The sequence below is a fragment of the Oncorhynchus nerka genome, linkage group LG14 (assembly GCF_034236695.1).
Source record: "Oncorhynchus nerka isolate Pitt River linkage group LG14, Oner_Uvic_2.0, whole genome shotgun sequence".
Taxonomy (NCBI): Eukaryota; Metazoa; Chordata; class Actinopteri; order Salmoniformes; family Salmonidae; genus Oncorhynchus; species Oncorhynchus nerka.
In genome coordinates this window covers 732,690-738,434 of record NC_088409.1, presented here as the reverse complement: position 1 = coordinate 738,434, position 5,745 = coordinate 732,690, and positions in this window count along the sequence as shown.

The window sequence follows — 5,745 nt, the reverse complement described above, 5'->3', positions numbered from 1 at the left end:
CCTACAGGTGGTCTGGTTCATCAGGTTATCTGCACCAAACTCCCTCCCTCCCTACAGATGGTCTGGTTCATCAGGTTATCTGCACCAAACTCCCTCCCTCCCTACAGATGGTCTGGTTCATCAGGTTATCTGCACCAAACTCCCTACAGACAGATGGTCTGGTTCATCAGGTTATCTGCACCAAACTCCCTCCAGATAGATGGTCTGTCAGGCTCTGCAGGCTACAACAGACAGAAGAAGAAGACAGAAGACATGTACATTTCTCACCCTGAACAGGGCCAGTATATATAACCTTGTTGATTTGATGATGTTTAAATTGATATGGTGCCGGAATTAGCGGAGGCGCCTGTTGTCTTTGTGCTGACTTGCGGTAACAAATCAGCGGTTGTTTAATAAACTGTTGAAAACGTTAACTTGCTTGAATGTGGACTTCTCCGGACAGATATTCCTCTCCGGTTTTGTGATGAAACAAACGTATTAGCGATTTACAGTATTGAGTGCATACATTTTCATAATTGTCCTCGGTTAGGAATCGAACCTACAACCCTGGTGTTGCAAGCGCTGCGCTCTGACACACACAAACACATACACACACACACACGCGCATATTGATGCCACATACACACACACACACACACACATACACACACGCATATTGATGCCACATACACACGCACACACACACACACACACACACACACACACACACGCGCATATTGATGCCACATACACACACACACACACACACACACACACACACATACACACACGCATATTGATGCCACATACACACACACACACACACACACACACACACACACGTGCATATTGATGCCACATACACACACACACACACACACACACGTGCATATTGATGCCACACACACACACACCCACACACACACACGTGCATATTGATGCCACACACACACGTGCATATTGATGCCACACACACACGTGCATATTGATGCCACACACACACACACCCACACACACACACACACACGTGCATATTGATGCCACACACACACACACCCACACACACACACACACACGTGCATATTGATGCCACACACACACACGTGCATATTGATGCCACACACACACACACACACACACACACACGTGCATATTGATGCCACACACACACACACACACACATAGACACTCTTTCACACTCTCATATGCTGCTGCTACTCTGTTCATTATCTATCCTGATTGCCTAGTCACGTTTACCCCTAACTAGTTGTACATATTACCACAACTACCTCAGACTCCTGCACAGTGACTCGACTCCTTGTATATAGTCTCATTACTACCTGGTACCCCTGCACAGTGACTCTACTCCTTGTATATAGTCTCATTACTACCTGGTACCCCTGCACAGTGACTCTGTACTCCATGTATATAGTCTCATTACTACCTGGTACCCCTGCACAGTGACTCTACTCCTTGTATATAGTCTCATTACTACCTGGTACCCCTGCACAGTGACTCGACTCCTTGTATATAGTCTCATTACTACCTGGTACCCCTGCACAGTGACTCTACTCCTTGTATATAGTCTCATTACTACCTGGTACCCCTGCACAGTGACTCTACTCCTTGTATATAGTCTCATTACTACCTGCTACCCCTGCACAGTGACTCTGTACTGGTACTCCTTGTATATAGTCTCATTACTACCTGCTACCCCTGCACAGTGACTCTGTACTGGTACTCCTTGTATATAGTCTCATTACTACCTGGTACCCCTGCACAGTGACTCTATACTGGTACTCCTTGTATATAGTCTCATTACTACCTGGTACCCCTGCACAGTGACTCTACTCCTTGTATATAGTCTCATTACTACCTGCTACCCCTGCACAGTGACTCTGTACTGGTACTCCTTGTATATAGTCTCATTACTACCTGCTACCCCTGCACAGTGACTCTGTACTGGTACTCCTTGTATATAGTCTCATTACTACCTGCTACCCCTGCACAGTGACTCTGTACTGGTACTCCTTGTATATAGTCTCATTACTACCTGGTACCCCTGCACAGTGACTCTGTACTCCTTGTATATAGTCTCATTACTACCTGGTACCCCTGCACAGTGATTCTACTCCTTGTATATAGTCTCATTACTACCTGCTACCCCTGCACAGTGACTCTGTACTGGTACTCCTTGTATATAGTCTCATTACTACCTGCTACCCCTGCACAGTGACTCTGTACTGGTACTCCTTGTATATAGTCTCATTACTACCTGCTACCCCTGCACAGTGACTCTGTACTGGTACTCCTTGTATATAGTCTCATTACTACCTGGTACCCCTGCACAGTGACTCTGTACTCCTTGTATATAGTCTCATTACTACCTGGTACCCCTGCACAGTGACTCTATACTGGTACTCCTTGTATATAGTCTCATTACTACCTGGTACCCCTGCACAGTGACTCTACTCCTTGTATATAGTCTCATTACTACCTGCTACCCCTGCACAGTGACTCTGTACTGGTACTCCTTGTATATAGTCTCATTACTACCTGCTACCCCTGCACAGTGACTCTGTACTGGTACTCCTTGTATATAGTCTCATTACTACCTGCTACCCCTGCACAGTGACTCTGTACTGGTACTCCTTGTATATAGTCTCATTACTACCTGGTACCCCTGCACAGTGACTCTGTACTCCTTGTATATAGTCTCATTACTACCTGGTACCCCTGCACAGTGACTCTACTCCTTGTATATAGTCTCATTACTACCTGCTACCCCTGCACAGTGACTCTGTACTGGTACTCCTTGTATATAGTCTCATTACTACCTGCTACCCCTGCACAGTGACTCTGTACTGGTACTCCTTGTATATAGTCTCATTACTACCTGCTACCCCTGCACAGTGACTCTGTACTGGTACTCCTTGTATATAGTCTCATTACTACCTGGTACCCCTGCACAGTGACTCTGTACTCCTTGTATATAGTCTCATTACTACCTGGTACCCCTGCACAGTGACTCTATACTGGTACTCCTTGTATATAGTCTCATTACTACCTGCTACCCCTGCACAGTGACTCTGTACTGGTACTCCTTGTATATAGTCTCATTACTACCTGGTACCCCTGCACAGTGACTCTGTACTGGTACTCCTTGTATATAGTCTCATTACTACCTGGTACCCCTGCACAGTGACTCTGTACTCCTTGTATATAGTCTCATTACTACCTGGTACCCCTGCACAGTGACTCTATACTGGTACTCCTTGTATATAGTCTCATTACTACCTGCTACCCCTGCACAGTGACTCTGTACTGGTACTCCTTGTATATAGTCTCATTACTACCTGGTACCCCTGCACAGTGACTCTGTACTCCTTGTATATAGTCTCATTACTACATGGTACCCCTGCACAGTGACTCTGTACTGGTACTCCTTGTATATAGTCTCATTACTACCTGGTACACCTGCACAGTGACTCTGTACTGATACTCCTTGTATATAGTCTCATTACTACCTGGTACCCCTGCACAGTGACTCTGTACTGGTACTCCTTGTATATAGTCTCATTACTACCTGGTACCCCTGCACAGTGACTCTGTACTCCTTGTATATAGTCTCATTACTACCTGGTACCCCTGCACAGTGACTCTGTACTGGTACTCCTTGTATATAGTCTCATTACTACCTGGTACCCCTGCACAGTGACTCTGTACTCCTTGTATATAGTCTCATTACTACCTGGTACCCCTGCACCGTGACTCTGTACTGATACTCTTTGTATATAGTCTCATTACTACCTGGTACCCCTGCACAGTGACTCTGTACTGGTACTCCTTGTATATAGTCTCATTACTACCTGGTACCCCTGCACAGTGACTCTGTACTCCTTGTATATAGTCTCATTACTACCTGGTACCCCTGCACCGTGACTCTGTACTGATACTCTTTGTATATAGTCTCATTACTACCTGGTACCCCTGCACAGTGACTCTGTACTGGTACTCCTTGTATATAGTCTCATTACTACCTGGTACCCCTGCACAGTGACTCTGTACTGGTACTCCTTGTATATAGTCTCATTACTACCTGGTACCCCTGCACAGTGACTCTGTACTGATACTCCTTGTATATAGTCTCATTACTACCTGGTACTCCTGCACAGTGACTCTGTACTGGTACTCCTTGTATATAGTCTCATTACTACCTGGTACCCCTGCACAGTGACTCTGTACTGGTACTCCTTGTATATAGTCTCATTACTACCTGGTACTCCTGCACAGTGACTCTGTACTGATACTCCTTGTATATAGTCTCATTACTACCTGGTACCCCTGCACAGTGACTCTGTACTGATACTCCTTGTATATAGTCTCATTACTACATGGTACCCCTGCACAGTGACTGGTACTCCTTGTATATAGTCTCATTACTACCTGGTACCCCTGCACAGTGACTCTGTACTCCTTGTATATAGTCTCATTACTACCTGGTACCCCTGCACAGTGACTGGTACTCCTTGTAAATAGTCTCATTACTACCTGGTACCCCTGCACAGTGACTCTGTACTCCTTGTATATAGTCTCATTACTACCTGGTACCCCTGCACAGTGACTATGTACTGGTACTCCTTGTATATAGTATCATTACTACCTGGTACCCCTGCACAGTGACTGGTACTCCTTGTATATGGTCTCATTACTACCTGGTACCCCTGCACAGTGACTCTGTACTCCTTGTATATAGTCTCATTACTACCTGGTACTCCTGCACAGTGACTCTGTACTGGTGCTCCTTGTATATAGTCTCATTACTACCTGGTACCCCTGCACAGTGACTCTGTACTGGTACTCCTTGTATATAGTCTCATTACTACCTGGTACCCCTGCACAGTGACTCTGTACTGGTACTCCTTGTATATAGTCTCATTACTACCTGGTACCCCTGCACAGTGACTCTGTACTGGTACTCCTTGTATATAGTCTCATTACTACCTGGTACCCCTGCACAGTGACTCTGTACTCCTTGTATATAGTCTCATTACTACCTCAGACCCCTGCACAGTGACTCTGTACTCCTTGTATATAGTCTCATTACTACCTGGTACCCCTGCACAGTGACTCTACTCCTTGTATATAGTCTCATTACTACATGGTACCCCTGCACAGTGACTCTGTGCTGGTACTCCTTGTATATAGTCTCATTACTACCTGGTACCCCTGCACAGTGACTCTGTACTCCTTGTATATAGTCTAATTATTGTTATTGTATTGTGTTACTGTTACCTTTTTTGCTCATTGTTTTGACTTTTTAACCCTGCATTGTTGGGAAAGGGCTTGTACATAAGCATTTCACGGTAAAGTCCACACATGTTGTATTCGGCGCATGTGACATTTATTACATTTACTTTTGCCCGTTCAAGTCACGGGCCATAGACTGGTGCTCCTTGGCTAATCGAATCCGCACATTTTAAAGTCTGGCTCAGGAGCAAAGCATCTCGTCCTTCTCTATCTTTCACACACATACATGTTTTAGTCAGTTATCCAGAGAGATTATACAGTAGATAGTGCATACACATTTTCGTACACAACAAACACACTTGAATGAATCAGATTGCATATTTTATTTTTGCAATAATCGAATTTAAACAATCTCGCCCGCTATCATTGGTCAATGTATTTGCCATTTGCAGCTGGCTGTCAACACGAGCAGACTCCTCCTTCGCCATGTTTCGGGCTGTAAACATCCTGCTGATT